The 16,208-nt window shown below is 42.9% G+C and overlaps 1 protein-coding gene across 1 annotated transcript in view; it reads left to right on the forward strand.

Annotated features, from left to right (window-relative positions):
• The window catches only part of clmpb (CXADR like membrane protein b), a 287,660-nt gene extending 282,010 nt beyond the window's left edge, over window positions 1–5,650 (forward strand). The window contains exon 9 of the mRNA XM_034168027.1: window positions 3,919–5,650. The gene's annotated coding sequence lies outside the window, so the exon portion shown is untranslated. The remainder of the gene's footprint in view (window positions 1–3,918) is intronic.
• The last annotated feature ends 10,558 nt before the right edge of the window (window positions 5,651–16,208 follow it).

A 16,208-nucleotide genomic window follows, 5' to 3' on the forward strand; every position in this document is an offset into this window, starting at 1 on the left:
GTGTGTGTGTGTGTGTGTGCGCGCAGATTCTTTTTAAAGGTTGGAAATTTAATTTCTTCTGCCAACAAATCCATTTTATAACCTTAAACAAACATTACTATTCCCAAAGGTATTCACTTATAAAACATAAATTTAATGTCTGAAGCTAAATTTGTCTAATATGATGTAGGAACTGAACTTCAAGCTTTTCAAAAACAAACATTTGTCTGCGAAATAAGTGTGACTTTACTGTGGGGGGAAATAACAAAAATGCCTTTTTGGTTTATATTGGACTACCTACTGTGTGTTTGTGTGTGTGCTAGCGTGCATCCATGCATGCTTGTAAATGTATGTGCACCTGTAGGTGTGTGCATGTTAATTCAGCGAGGGAGAACGGCCTCCATCCTCGCTGATCCGGCTGCAGACTGGCGGCATTTTCTTATAGTTTTTAGTGACTTGTGTACTCGGCTTCACAATCAGCACTCGTGCTTTTGGTTGTGAGTTGAGTGTTCTGAGATAAAAGGCGTCCATAATTCATATGTTTCATCAGCTCTGAAGATTTCTTGTAGACTGTCTCTTTCTCCTTGTCTGTGTTGTCTCGCACTGTCCACCATGTCCTCAGTCCCATGATGGCATCTCATAGTGCACGCAAACAGATATTACAATTGGGCAAAAGCTGTGCATATTTAAAAACACACACACAGGTGTGTCATGTATGCGCATGCACATTTGGATGTGCATGCAGACTCTCACAAAAACTGCACAGGCAGGCCTCCTCTTTTTTTATTTCATCTCTTTTACAACCAGTGTGACAGATCAAATGTCTGGAGTGTTTCGGCCTGAATGATGGAGCAAGAATACAAATGCAACATTGAAGAGGTTTATAAATTTGTGGCCAGTGACAAAACAATTGTATTTTTGTCTGTCTACACAGGATGTTGAAGCTCAAAGTGGAGCCTTTGTTATTTTAACTTGTCAAATTTATGCCCAAATCATGTGACCAAAGGTTATTGGATAATTATAAATTCCACTGGCATTCATCAGGGATGTGTTCTGGCTCCTACACTGTTCAGTACTTGCATGGCCTAGATGTTATGGATGGACACAATTATGTAATTATTTGAGTCCAGACATGCAGTTTTATGTGACATAAAAACAGAATAACCAGTGTGACAATGTAGAGAATAATGCTGGGTTCAAAACACTCAGAAGGTTGGAGATTCCGACCTCTAGCTCTGGGGAAAAATGCCTTGAATGCTGAATCAGGCTGTAATTTTCACACAGAAACTCATAAGGAAAAGGAGCAACCCAACGATTCCGAGTTGACGTCACAACCAACAGCAGCTGTGTTTGCGACTAATTAAACAACGTTACTAATGTTGAAAATGCATCTTTAAAATGAAATTTTAACATTACTGCTGTATGAAATATATTCACATTCTATGTCCAATTAGATAAGCTGGCAGCACCACACATCAGCAAAAACGTCTGACAATTTTATTTAGCCCAGAAGATAACGTTAGCCTACCACTACTGTGATAGGCTAAATAGTTGTCTCCGTGGTAATCTCATGAACACACTTTTGTGGAAGTACAGATTTTTTATGTCGTGTCTTTCCGAGCTTCTGAGGGTTCTGAATGCAGCACTAAACCTGTAATGCCACTCGTATTTTACAGCATAGTTCATAAAATGCATTTTCTTTGCCACAATGACAATTTTGTTCCATAATCTTCAAATAAAGGATGGACATTTTTACGTCACCAATTTTTATACACACACACACACACACACACACACACACATATATATATATATATATATATATAGATATATATATATATATATATATATATATATATATATATATATATATATATATATATATATATATATATATATATATAATTTATTTATTTATTTTTTGATTGTGACATGATGCCATAGCACACTGGGAAACTCAGATTCCCAGCATGCCATTCAAAGTTAGAGGGCGCTGCCATATGCTAGTGTTAGCTTTAGGGAGCAGAAGTAAAGTCTATCATGACTGAAAATTGCCCAAAAACAATGTGAAATTAAAAGAGAAAGACAATGACATACAACTCAACATAGACAACCAGAGATCACTTTGGAATGAGCTCTGGCTAAAATTGTTGAACATTTTATCACAGCTTTATTCAAATATTTGTCCTAGTTCTAAGTTGGAGAAAATGTTGCATAAACTTCAAAACTTGCACGTGCTTCCTCCTTCAGGTCATCTGCAAAGAGAGAAATCATTATATTTGCAATGGAATCCCCAAAATAATTACAATAAATACCAGCAATATTTTGTCTAACTGTGCAGTATATCACACAAATGAAGGTATTATATAATAACTACAGTTCAACTCAAAGTAATGTAAATTTTTTTTTAAAAAAGCAAAAGGGTATACACATTTAAGCTGTAGCATCATAAAAACCTTATTTTTTTAAAGCAACCATCAAAGTGAGTTTCCTGTTTTAAACACTGAAGCGCTGTTGTAGCTTTCAATTAAGCAAATTCTCATCTGATTAATAAACACTTCAAAATTACCACATCGCATCATCTACTGCAGATGATGGTTATTCTGCTTTATATAACGGGTGAGTGGAATCCTTGTCATTTGATTGGTGCTTTGTATGTCACGTGACAGGGATTGTTCTTTCCCATTGTTCCATTTAGAGTGCAATTTGGTTACATATGTTTGGTACAATTGCATGCTTCTGCTGTGGCGATCCCGAACGGGAGCAGCCAAAAGCAAAAGAAGAAAGAAGAGCACATTCCCACCATCACCAGCGCCGTCCTGCTAGTGTGAGCATGCAGGTGCTCACACAAGCGGGACAGCGCTTAGCTTTTAAACAAACATGGCGTTTGGAGTTTGTGTTGCTGACGGACGACGATTTGAAAGAGCTAATTGACAGTGGCTCATTCTTCTAATGCACACACACAAATCCACTCTATTGTAATCCATCTGGAGGCATGATTAGCTGTTTGAATGAAAAGCTGACGTGATTTTTTGGCTGGACTGAGGAACTACACGAAATCTTTTTTTTATGGAAGTACGGACTCAATGCACTAGAGGTGGGCGATACCGGGAATTTTGGAATTGAGCCGATACCAAGTAAATACAGGTCCAGTATTGCCGATATCGATACCGATACTTTTTCATATTAAGCTTCATAGATCTAAAGGATCCAAAAGACCTAGGATAGAATTTCACCAAACATTGTACGTGACAACAAAATACTTTATTATCACAATAAACATTTTTGTTTAAAAAAATATCACTCAACACAACTTAAAACAAAATCTCCTGAGGTAGAGGGCTGACAAACCACAATACAAGGGTGCGCTACTCCGTGTTGTGTGACACAGTGCAGCACTGCTCTTACAGACAATATCAATACCAGCATTGGTATCGATATTATCGATATTAGGATCGATCCGCCCACCTCTACAATGCACAGCATCACCAGACTACACGTCACAATTTGGACTCCTATTTAAAGTTCATGTTGGACTTTAGCAGTAGTCCCTTTTCTGTTGTTTATAATTAATAAATATCAAATGACAAGGATCTATTTTAAGCCGTTATATAAAACAAATAATGTTTTTACATTCTTTCAATGGAACGAATATTTCATGAGGTGAAAAGCTGGAACATACCATTCAAGGCGGCTCCAGCTTTCACCCTCATAAATAATTGTACCATTGAACTTATAAACATTAATTATTGTGTAATAATAACCTATATGACAATTTTCCACTGTAAACATGTGATTGCATCATGACATGTCTGTCACACACAAACATGCATGCTCAGAACACAGACGCCATACATTTTTATCTTTATCGGCAAAACTCACGCTTCAGAGCAGAGCTGAGAATAAGGAGATGTAAAACGGGAGCAGCGCCAGCGCCAGCGCTGTTGGCTCTCGCCATTTCCCTGTGCCGCAAAGTAGCGTAGAGAAGGAGGGTAGGTTGCCAGTCTTCCAGCTGTTAAATTCCTCAGCTTTTGATTTGCTTCCAGCAACTGCAATCTCAGGTGGCAGAGTCCCCATTTTATGAGCCCTCATGGCGTTTTGTGTCCAATCTCAAGTGGATTTTAAAAGCTTTTTTTATTTTAGGGGTATACATTTCTTCCGTATAAAATGATACGATTCATGGGCTATGATACGATTCAGGAACTATACTTTTATTGTGGAGCTATTCAGTTTGGTATGATATGATGCAATCTGATACAAATTCTTTGTTTAATGTAGACATCCATTTTGCATGATTATTATTACAATAAGCCAAAACTGTAACACTTACCTTAAAATACTTGTACATATTTTTCATGAATTACATTTATCATGGAAAAATAGGGACCTTCAGGTTTTTAGCTACTGTGCTGCAACACATTGGCGCTGCCTCTGCTCACCTTTTGTTCACCACTGGGGGCAGCACCACATATAGTACAGAAAGTGCAGCATAGAAGATGCCAAGAATAAGAAGCCAGCTGTTGTTAGCATAGCATAAATAGTGTAGCCTATCATTCCCGTTTGAATCAATAGGACAGTGTTAACATTGTGAACTGACTGTAAACTTCAAACGGGTGCATTTATCTGTTATGATGCCTAACACTATTGAACATGCTGCTTTTGTTTGTACTTCGTGAACATTAACATTCCTGTGACCAGTATTGCGAGACTCTTGTTCCGACCTTGAGGTTTTTGACAGTTGTGAAGGATGTGGAAGTAGCAGTGAAAACCATTAAACCAATTTATGAAGTTTAAATAGAGTTAACGAATAGTTCATTCAGATTGATTCAGAGGTCTGTTTATGGATGTAGTCGTATCTATTATTTAAAGTTGATTTTCGATTCCTTATCAGTTAATTGTTACACCCTGAGTATGTAACACTATGTGCTGTCAGAACTGAAAGGCACAGCTTGTTTTTTGGTTAAACTGCATTGTATAACAGAACTATAGCTCTCATTGTAATTGTGACGTTTTATGTTCTATGAAGCTGTTTTATTTATGATTAAAGCTGTTGAGCAGGGTAGGCGATAATCAGACTCATGCTTCGGCCTTGTATCTCCAGTGTCGGGGAATGTGATTTACTGTGACTTTGGAAGCAGAGACAAACAAGGCGCACAACCTCGATGGGGAATGCAACAGTACCTGCATGTCACAAGAAATGGAGCAGACAAACAGGAATGCTTTGCTTTGATGTAACATAACTGTATTTGGATTATGGAGGGAAAAAAACTACAGTTGTAAATATATTTACAGGTAATTTTTTCCAAGTTTTATTTTTCTTCTTCATCCATGTACTTTGCACTTTTTTGTGTACTGTGTTTGTCACCAGCCTGTATGAGATTTGCGTGGTCGTTGTTTCTCTTTGACTTCATTGATTGAACGTCAGAGAGCAACATGCTCAGCACGACGTCAGAAAGGGAATGTAAGACCTTTGGGTATCTTTATTCATAAATTTTTTTCTGCCGTAGCTTCTCGTTAGTTTTTGACAAACAGAACTCAATTCAAGTTTCCTTGTTTGTTTGTTTGTTGAATACAATCCTGTAAATATCACAAGTAAAAAAAAAAATGTATATTTTTACGACGTCTGAGTATTAACTCTTTCATTTGCAATAAAATATTCAATGACAACCTACTAGGTCTTGTGGAAACCTGATTTGGATTTGGGCTCTTATCGATTCAAGTAATGACTACAACTTGAACAACTTGAATCAAGTTGAATTGGCGTGTTAGTCCTCGGCTTTGGAAAAACTGTGGTCTATAAATTGCAGTGGCTAATGTTATTCCTCTCAGTTCTTTTGTAATATACTGCCCCTTACAAGGAACAAAATCAATATATTCCTCAGCTGGAATTGATTGAATGTCACATGGAAAACCAGGCCTGGGGCCACAGAGACGCAGTCCACACACAGGCCTGGTTTTCACACACACGGCCTGGCGGTACAGTGGGTGGGTTTTAGTCTCACAATCCTAATCTTACTTGCTCCCCACAGACAGGGGGAGCTCTCCCTTTATCTGAAACTTGTGCATGCGTGATGAAAGTGAAACATAACTCTTATGAAACCTTGAACCAGTTAGAACCAGGTTCCAGACACTTCTAAACGATAACAAAAAGCAAATCTTGATAACTAACATAAAATAAGGAATTGTACAGATATTATCAAGTAGGGGTGGTGGCCAAGTGGTTAATGCAGTTAATGAAGTTCATGAGGTTCCCGGTTCGAATCCCACCCCTACCACATTTCTCCATGTAATGTGGAGTTGCGTCAGGAAGGGCATCTGGCATAAAACTTGTGCCAATTCAATATGCTGTGGCATGGCAACCCCGAGTACAAAACAAGGGAGCAGCCGAAGGGACTTACTTTAGTACAGATATTATTGAACACTAAGTAGGTAGATAATCAATCAGGCAGCGTTGTGAACAAGGGGTTAAACATGGATTTGACAATGGAGTGAGGTGTGCCTCTGCATGAGATTCTGTTCTATGATCTGCTGATGTCATCTCCCTTGTTTGATGGGGATTAATAACAGCTCAATCATGAGACTGAATCTAAGCTTGATGGAACCAGGTGGAATACAGACCTAGAACTTCCAATTCACAGCATTGTTAACTTTGTGTCAAATGTGTGGGAAATGCCCCTCATGGAATTGTAAACCTTTTGGTGACATCATTACTCATGTCATCACATCAAATTCTGTGTCCACCTTGTCTTTGATAGCTGGATTGAAGGGTCACTTCAGGAAGCAGAATGCCTGTGATGCTGTAAGTCACCAGCAGGCATTGATATTGTTGGTATGAGTAGTATCACATCAATTCCTTAGACAAAAAAAAAAAAAAAAAAAATTCTGGGTGTCTGAGGAAAATAAGAATAATTTCCAGGTGCTTTCATGAGAATTCTCATGGTAGCCTCCCTATAGTCTTCAAGCTGCCATCATTACAAGTGTGTTTGTAGCAGATGGTGAGTTTCTGCCTTCACAGTCAATGGTGAAATTCCAGAGTTGCTGAACTGAATTGAGAAAGCAGATGCCAGGTTTGTGGCACACACTGACTGGGCCACCTGCATAAGGAATTGTGAAAGCGTTGAAGTTATGTTTCGTCGTAATGAACCCAAGAATGCAGACGAGGAGACCACAGTGATGTGAAAGAAACCATACTTTATTTTACCAGATAAAGGAGTGCAGTCCAGTGCAGTCCACACAGTCAGGTGACAGGAGGCAGTACTTGTAATAGTGCAGCAGGAACTGAAACAATCCTTCAGATGGTGTTACAAGCATCAAATTTGGCACAAATACACCTTAGACATGACTCTTTTGAAAAAAACCGACTGGCCACTTGAATTTTCACAGGCAGCCAGGTAGGGGTCAATTGAATAATTACACAGGGGTCAAAATTTAAAAATGCTCCAATCAAATTGAAAATGATACCATATTATTTGACTGATCATAAAGATTCCAAAATGTATAGTTTGGACTATCTATGACTGAATGTTATGGAGTTATGGGGTAAAAACGGCATGAATGGTGACAAAGGTCAATTTCAGTTTGTACCGGGGTCAAAAGTTCTAGTTGCTCCAATTTTGGTGAAAAGTGATGCAAATTATTGGTTGAGCTAGTAGGATTTTTAAATGAAATAGTTTTGACTGTGTTGAATGCTTGCTGTCCAAAGTAAAGATCAAACAAGGTCAACGTCCACTGGATTCTATGAGATGTGACATATGTTACCCTGTCACTTGATAACTAAGTATGACACATGATGCAAACTGTTCCTTCCAAACTGAAATTGACCTTTGTCACCATTCTTGCTGTTTTTACCCCATAACTCCATAACATTCAGTCACAGACAGTCCAAAATATACCGTTTTGGAATCTTTTGTGATCAGACAAATAATGTGGTGTAGTTTTCAATATGATTGGAGCATCTTTGAATTTTGACCCCTGTGTAATTCTTCAGTTGAAAATTCAAGTGGCCAATCATTTTTGTCAAAAGAGGAATGCCTAAGGAGTATTTGTGAAGAATTTGATGCTTGAATCACCATTTGCAGGATTCCTCTGTAAATATTCTCTTATCTGCTGCACTATAAATCTGACGCAGGAGGGACTTGAGGGAACACAGCCAGAGCAGAGATAAACACACTGAGTGACTACAAGACTACAGGTTGTGGTAAAGAAATATCCCAGCAATCCCTGAAAAGTGATGAACATCTTAAATACAGACACAGATGAGGAGACGAGCGACGGTGTGATTGGAATTTGAAACAGCTGTGAGGGAGCACAGGTGATAAGGACACGCCCACAAACACACAGACAAGATGACAAAGTGCCGAAAGCAACCTCAACTAAACCAGGGTGAACGTCTAAAGACAAACAATAACTAAAACATAAAACTGTGAAGTGAAAACTAAAGGAGAACTACAAAACTGGCTAAAGTATATAAGAACCCACAGTGAAGCCTGAGTGGATGTCTCACAACAAATCTAGCTTTATATTTTAATTAAATGCTTTTAATGTTTTTAATTAATGCTTTTTATTTCAATTTCAGCTTTTTTTTACTTGTGTATTGTGCGCTATCTAAAATAACTACTGCAAAAAGACTGTGAAGTGTAACTAAAAGAGCACTGAAAACACGACAAAAGTATAATGTGACCATAACGTTCAACAAACAGGGACATGAGGTGGACACTATAACACCTTTGCCCTGCTCCTCTTTTACGCCATATCTCCAAGCATGAGGAATAAAGGGATGTGGCAGCAGTATGGAGCTGCTGGAAAACAACAGATGTTGCCCTTCCATCAAGTTGTTGACAAACTGGGTGCCTAAGTGGCCAATGTGGTGGTCAAAGCTCACATCCTCACAGGCTGTGACTGTGCAAGCAAAGTTGGTACGAAGTGTGCAGCACTGCTGTGTGACCCCGTGCAATAGCTTACTAATTTCAGGGAGATGGATGTTTTATCTGACCACCATTACACACCAGCAAAAATGTTCCTTGTCCATGTCTTGTCTGGTGTCCGATCAATCAATAAAGAAGACACATTTGCTGAACTGAAATGTGAAGTCTACACAACTGGTGTGTCTGGGCTTGACCAGCTTCAACCCATGAACAACATCATCAGAGGTCACATCAGCCAACCAGCATATCTTGTCACCAAATCCTGTGATCTCCTTCCAAAAACTCATGAAGGTGAGGATCCAGTGGGAGAAGGAGATGATCACCCCTCTGAGTCTTCTTACAATGAAAAAACGCCTGAGGGAGTTTTTCCGTACCACTGTTGCCTATGTACTTTTTCAGGGAGGGGGCTGGTACGGTTAGATATTACCTCTGTGAAGCACCCTGAGGCAAATTATGTAGTGATTTGGTTCTATATACGGTGCATCCAGAAAGTATTCACAGCGCTTTATTTTTTTCCACATTTGTTATTTTACAGCCTTATTGCAAAATGGATGAAACACATTTATTTTCTCAAAATTCTACATACAATACCCCATAATGACAAAGTTTTTCTTGAGATTTTTTCAAATTTTTAAAAAATAAAATCAAAGAAATCACATACTTTAAGTAAATCATCATATTATAAGTATTCACAGCCTTTGCCATGAAGCTCAAAATTGAGCTCAGGTGCGTCCTGTTTCCACTGATCATCTTTGAGATGTTTCTACATCTTAATTGGAGTCCACCTGGGGTGTAATTCAGTGGATTGGACATGATTTGGAAAGACACACACCTGTCTACATATAAGCTCCCACAGTTGACAGTGCATGTCAGAACACAAACCAAGCATGAAGTCACAGGAATTGTCTGTAGACCTCTGAGACAGGATTGTCTCAAGGCACAAATCTGGGAAGGGTACAGAAACATTTCTGCTGCTTTGATGGTCCCAATGAGCACAGTGGCCTCAATCATCTGTAAATGGAAGATGTTCTGATCCACCAGGACCTTTTCTAGAGCTAGCCACCCGGTCTAAACTGAGCGATTGGGGAAGAAGCTGTTGTGTGGGCCGCCCAAAGAGGAGGTATTGCTGGCCAATGCCAGAGGGCGCCCTGCCTGTTGTCGGGTTTCAGGCACCAGAGGGCACAGTTGTCATCCAGGAGCCAGGACTGACAGATGTCAGCAATCACCATCATCATCACTATAAAAGCCTGGAGGAGACACCACATGTCTGCTGAGATATCAGCTTACCTCACAGGTAACCTCTCAGCGGTTTCTGTGCCATTCGCACATTATTTGCTACTGAGTTTGCAGTCGTAACCTTTGTATGCTCGCAGCTTGGAGCTGGGTTTTGTGGAGGTTGGAGGGAGCTGGCGTTTCCCACTCCTCACTTCCCTGAACATTAAGTATACTATTGGTACTGCACGTTCTCAGCGTTCCTGTTTCTGGGAGTGGTGGATTTTCCCTCAGGAAGGAATAGTGATTTTTTGCTGACTGCTTACTGGGTGTCCACACACCCACCAGTAACCTGTTTTTGTTCCTGCCAGCAGTACCGGATCTGACAGCTGGAAGCAGAGGCCACCTGGGGACTCAGGACTTGGCGGCTTCGGCGTACTGCAGGTCTCCGTTGGCGGTGGAACCTTGTGGGTCCCGGCTCTTCTTTGGATAGGTGTCTCCTACCCTCGGGCCTGCCCACACGTCACCTGTTGCATTTTGTGATTGACTGTCTAAAAGCAGTATTTGACCTGTTGTGCACATTTGCTGCAATAAATTGTATTTATTGGTTTATCTATTGACCGTTCATTTACGCCCCCTGTGGTCCGTGCATTACACTTTTCCCAACAGGATATCTTGGCCAATGTCATGGATCCCGAGGGGCACAACCCACCCGTTGAACAGTCAATGGAGACGCAAGGTGCACAGGCTCCCGCAGGAGGAATAATGGGTGAGTTGCTGTGAGACTTCCTGCATCGGTTCATCTTCGTATACCTAGACCATATCCTCATCTTCTCCCCGGATCCTGAGACTCATGTGAAGCATGTACGTCAGGTCCTGCAGCGGTTGTTGGAGAACCGGCTGTTTGTGAAGGGCGAAAAGTGCGAGTTCCACCGTACTTCTTTGTCCTTCCTGGGGTTCATCATCTCCTCCAACTCTGTCGCACCCGATCCGGCCAAGGTAGCGACGGTGAGAGATTGGCCCCAACCGGCAAGCCGTAGGAAGCTGCAACAGTTCCTTGGCTTCGCTAATTTCTATCGGAGGTTTATCAAGGGCTATAGCCAGGTTGTTGGTCCCCTTACAGCACTGACCTCCCAAAAAGTTCCCTTCACCTGGTCGGATCGGTGCGAAGCTGTGTTTAGGGAGTTGAAATGCTGGTTCTCTACTGCGCCAGTTCTGGTGCAGCCCAATCCTAGCCGCCAGTTTGTTGTGGAAGTAGATGCCTCTGACTCAGGGATAGGAGCCGTGCTGTCCCAGAGCGGGGAGGTCCGATAAGGTTCTCCACCCCTGTGCCTATTTCTCCCGCAGGTTGACCCCGGCAGAGCGGAATTATGACGTCGGCAATCGGGAGCTCCTGGTGGTGAAAGAGGCCCTGGAGGAGTGGAGACACTTGTTGGAGGAGCTGTGGTTCCATTCACGGTTTTCACTGACCATCGGAACCTGGAGTATATTCGGACCGCTAAGCGTCTGAACCCCAGGCAAGCCCGTTGGTCTCTATTTCTGAAGTCATTTTTTTGACTTCAGGATCACCTATTGCCCCGGGACCAAGAACCAGCGGTCAGATGCACTGTCCCGGGTGCATGAAGAAGAAGTCAAAATGGAGCTGTCGGATCCACCTGAAAACATCATCCCGGAGTCCACACTGATGTGGGACGTGGAGAACATCATCAGGGAGGCCCTGATGCGTCACCCGGACCCCGGCGGTGGACCATCAAACCGTATGTACGTCCCACCAGACGCTAGGACTGCAGTTTTGGACTTCTGTCACGGTTCTAAGCTCACCTGCCATCCAGGGGTGCGAAGGACCATGGCAGTGGTCCAGCAGCGGTTCTGGTGGGCGTCTATGGAAGCCGATGTCTGGGAGTATGTCTGGGCCTGCACCACCTGTGCCAGGGGCAAGGCAGTACACCAACCAGAGAAGGGACTCCTCCAGCCGCTGCCAGTGCCTCGTCGCCCCTGGTCCCACATCGGCCTGGACTTCGTCACGGGTCTCCCTGCATCCCAGGGAATGACAACCATCCTGACAATAGGAGACTGCAGACCTCCTGGTCCACCACGTCGTATGTCTGCATGGTATCCCTACGAACATTGTCTCGGATCGTGGTCCACAGTTCTCCTTGCAAGTCTGGAGGAGTTTCCGTAGGGAAATGGGGGCCACTGTGAGCCTTTCATCCGGGTACCACCCTCAGACCAACGGACAGGCAGAGCGGGCCAATCAGGAGCTGGAACAGGCCTTGCGATGTGTGACATCCGCGCACCCGACGGCCTGGAGTCAACATCTGGCCTGGATCGAATACGCTCATAACAGCCAAGTCTCCTCTGCAACCGGCCTCTCCCCGTTCGAAGCATGTTTGGGGTATCAGCCCCCATTGTTTCCAGCTGTGGAGGAAGAGGTCGGGGTTCCCTCAGTCCAGGCCCACCTCAGGAGGTGCCGTCGGGTGTGGTGAACAGCCCACTCTGCCCTGCTGAAAGCCCGGACGAGGGCGAAGAGCCATGCAGACCGCCGACGCACCCAAGTCCCAGAATATCAGCCCGGGCAGGAGGTCTGGCTGTCTACCAAGAACATCCCGCTCAACACGGAGTCACCAAAACTGATGGACAGATATATCGGACCATTCAAGATCGCCAAAATCATCAGTCCAGCCGCAGTGAAGCTGAAACTCCCAGCTTCACTGCGGATCCATCCAGTTTTTCATGTCTCCAAGCTTAAACCATATCACACCTCGGACCTTTGCACCCCCGGACCAGCGCCGCCTCCTGCCCGCATCATCTACGGCGAGCCTGCGTGGACAGTCCGCAGGCTCCTGGATGTTCGCCGGAGGGGTTGGGGTCTCCAGTATCTGGTAGACTGGGAGGGTTACGGACCTGAAGAACGCTCCTGGGTGAAGAGGAGCTTCATCCTAGATCCGGCCCTCCTGGCCGAGTTCTACCAGCGACACCCAACAAGCCTGGTCGGGCGCCAGGAGGCGCCCGTTGAGGGGGTGGGTCCTGTTGTGTGGGCCGCCTGAAGAGGAGGTATTGCTGTCCAACGCCAGAGGGCGCACTGCCTGTTGTCGGGTTTCAGGCACCAGAGGGCGCAGTTGTCATCCAGGAGATCCACCAGGACTCAACCTAGAGCTGGCCGCCCAGCTAAACTGAATGATCAGGGTAGAAGTGCCTTTGTCAGGCAGGTGACCAAGAACCTGATAAATCTGCAAAAATCTCAAAAAAAAAAAAAAAAAAACGCCCAAAATCTTTTCCCATTGTTATGATGGAGTATTATGTGTAGAAGATTGAGGGGAAAAAAATGAAGTTCATCCATTTTGGAGTGAGGCTGTAACATAACAAAATGTGGAAAAAGTGCAACATTTGACATTTTGGCCATGTGGTGCATTTCTCTGTGCATGATCCAGCATGCGGTTGTCTGAGGGTTAATGGCCCAAATCTGTTGCAGAAGACCAAGGGGAACCTTTCACCTAGCTGTGACAGATAGATGGTCATCTTAGAGATGTGCTGTTGGACTGGTTGTCTGTCTGTGTGGTTGTCATGCAGGACCTAAGGCGATTCAACCAGTCCATCCCAACATCTCTAAAATTACCATCTATCTGCTGCAGCCAGGTTAAATGTGGCTAAAGTGTGGCTTCCCAACTTTACTTGAATGGAACTGAGTTTGCACATGAACTAGAACAAAGATTTGTCATACTTTTGCCTTCAACGTGCATAACTCTTACCTATGTATGTCCTTTGCAAATGATTTGTGTTTAGAATTAATTTTTCACAGCAAATACGAGGTCTATTAGAAAAGTATCCGACCTTATTATTTTTTTCAAAAACCATATGGATTTGAATCACGTGTGATTACATCAGACATGCTTGAACCCTCGTGGGCATGCGAGAGTTTTTTCACGCCTGTCGGTTACGTCATTAGCCTGTGGACAGTCTTTGAGTGAGGAGTGGCCCACCCTCTCGTCAATTTTTTCATTGTTTAGGAATGGCTCAGAGACTGCTGCTTTGTTTGATCAAAATTTTTTCAAAATTGTAAGGCACAACTGAGTGGACACCATTCGATAAATTCAGCTGGTTTTCGGTAAAAATTTTAACGGCTGATGAGAGATTTTGGTCAGGTAGTGTCGCTTTAAGGATGGCCCATGACGCCTGACGGTGATCTGCGGTTCGAGATGGCAGCATCTCACCGTTGCAAGTTGAAAACTTCCACATTTCAGGCTCTGTTGACCCAGTAAGTCGTCAGAGAACAGAGAACGTTCAGAAGAAGTCGGCATGAGGAGTTTATTTGGACATTCCATTGTTAACGGACATTTTGTAATGAAAGAACGTGTGGGCAGAGTCGCATGTCGGGCCGGACCCGACCGCGGGGGGGGTCACGACAGGAAAAAACACCTCCGTTGGAAACCTTAACGGGCAAGTTGAAACATGCCCAAGCCGTTAAACAATTTCTCAGTTACTCACTTGTTGAAAAGCCATCAAAAGCCGCCTGAATTTTACAAATGGTTTTCAACACGGAGGTGTTTTTCCTGTCGCGGCGCACACAGATTTGCCAAGTCATCACAGAAATGACTCAGCGAATTTGCGCGCATGTCTTTCATTAAAAAATGTCCTTAAACAGTGGAATGTCCGCATAAAGTCCTCATGCCGGCCTCTTCTGAATCTTCTCTGTTCTCTCACGACGTCCTGGGTGAATTAAGCCTTAAATTAGGATGTTTTCAGGTCGAAACAGGCCAACGACGGTTGCCTGAAGTGCTGCACGACGTTCCCGCCCCGTGGGAAGTCCTTACACTGACAGAAACACCCCATAATCTCTCATCAGCCGTTAAACTTTTCACCGAAAACCAGCTTAATTTCTCGAATAGTGTCCACTCGGATATTCCTCACAGGTCCAGAAAAAAATTTTGATAAAGCAACGCGCGCCGTCTCGAGCAGCGTGTGAAACAAGGAATTCAGCCGAGAGGGCGGGGACCACATCTCACTCAAGGCCTGCCCACAGGGAAATGACGTCACCGACACGCGTGAAAGAACTCACGCATGCGCACGAGGGTTCAAGCATGATTGGTGTAATCGCACGTCATTCAAACCCATATAGTTAAAAAAATAAAATAAAAGGGTCGGTTTATTATCTAATAGACCTCGTATAACACACAGTAGAAATCTAATAAGTAAAATAAGATTTTGACAGACATATTAAGCATGACAGTGAAAGTAGTAATCACTCCTTCATCAAGGCAGCCATCTTGGATTTGAAGATGAAGGTCTTGTGTAATGTAAAATCTAACCACATACATGGGTTTCTCATCATGAAAAACCTATGAAAAGTGGTATTACAAAAAAAAAAACTGTATGCCAAAAAATACAAAAGTTGTAAATTACCCAACATATTTTGTAGTAATCCAAAATGTCTGCCATTGCAGCATAACCTCTCTCTTGAGACTGAATTGCAACAAACGGGACACTAGTATGGGTACAAGGCTATCTCTGCTGATCTTGTTTTATCTCAAGAATGATGAGCGTGGATTCCTGTGTACCAGTGTAAAAATGTATTCATATAGCATTAAATCATGTCATGTGAATTAGCGATGATGGAACTGAAATCTGACGCTGTCCAATAGCATTGCATTCACAACCTATGCTGTCAGAATATTCAAACCAGAAGGCAAAACAAATAAGCACCAGCAAAAGCATAATGTGGATGTTCTCACTGTGGCAGTTTAACATCCAAATCGAGTGTTGAGCAGATCCCAGAGAGACACCACAAACAAGCCCTTGTCTCAGTTATACTAAATCTGAGAAATGTTTGACTGATTATTGCCCTACTCCTCCCAGGCACTTTGGTGACTTTCCATCAAACTTACAGGAGGATGAAGGGTGACCCCAGAACTGCCCTTACGAGGTTTGTTTTAGTCAAGGTCACTGGGGTTAATGGTCAAAATGTTGGTTTGTCTGTCTGTTTGTTCTCCTAGTCTTCCCGGGTCCTTTTATCAAATTCCACCAAACTTGATATGTGGATGACAGTCATCCCCAGAATTAACTTTAAAAGGGTTGTTTTCATAAAGGTCAATCACC

This window comes from Thalassophryne amazonica, chromosome 4 (genome assembly GCF_902500255.1).
Source record: "Thalassophryne amazonica chromosome 4, fThaAma1.1, whole genome shotgun sequence".
In the NCBI taxonomy this organism is placed as follows: domain Eukaryota; kingdom Metazoa; phylum Chordata; class Actinopteri; order Batrachoidiformes; family Batrachoididae; genus Thalassophryne; species Thalassophryne amazonica.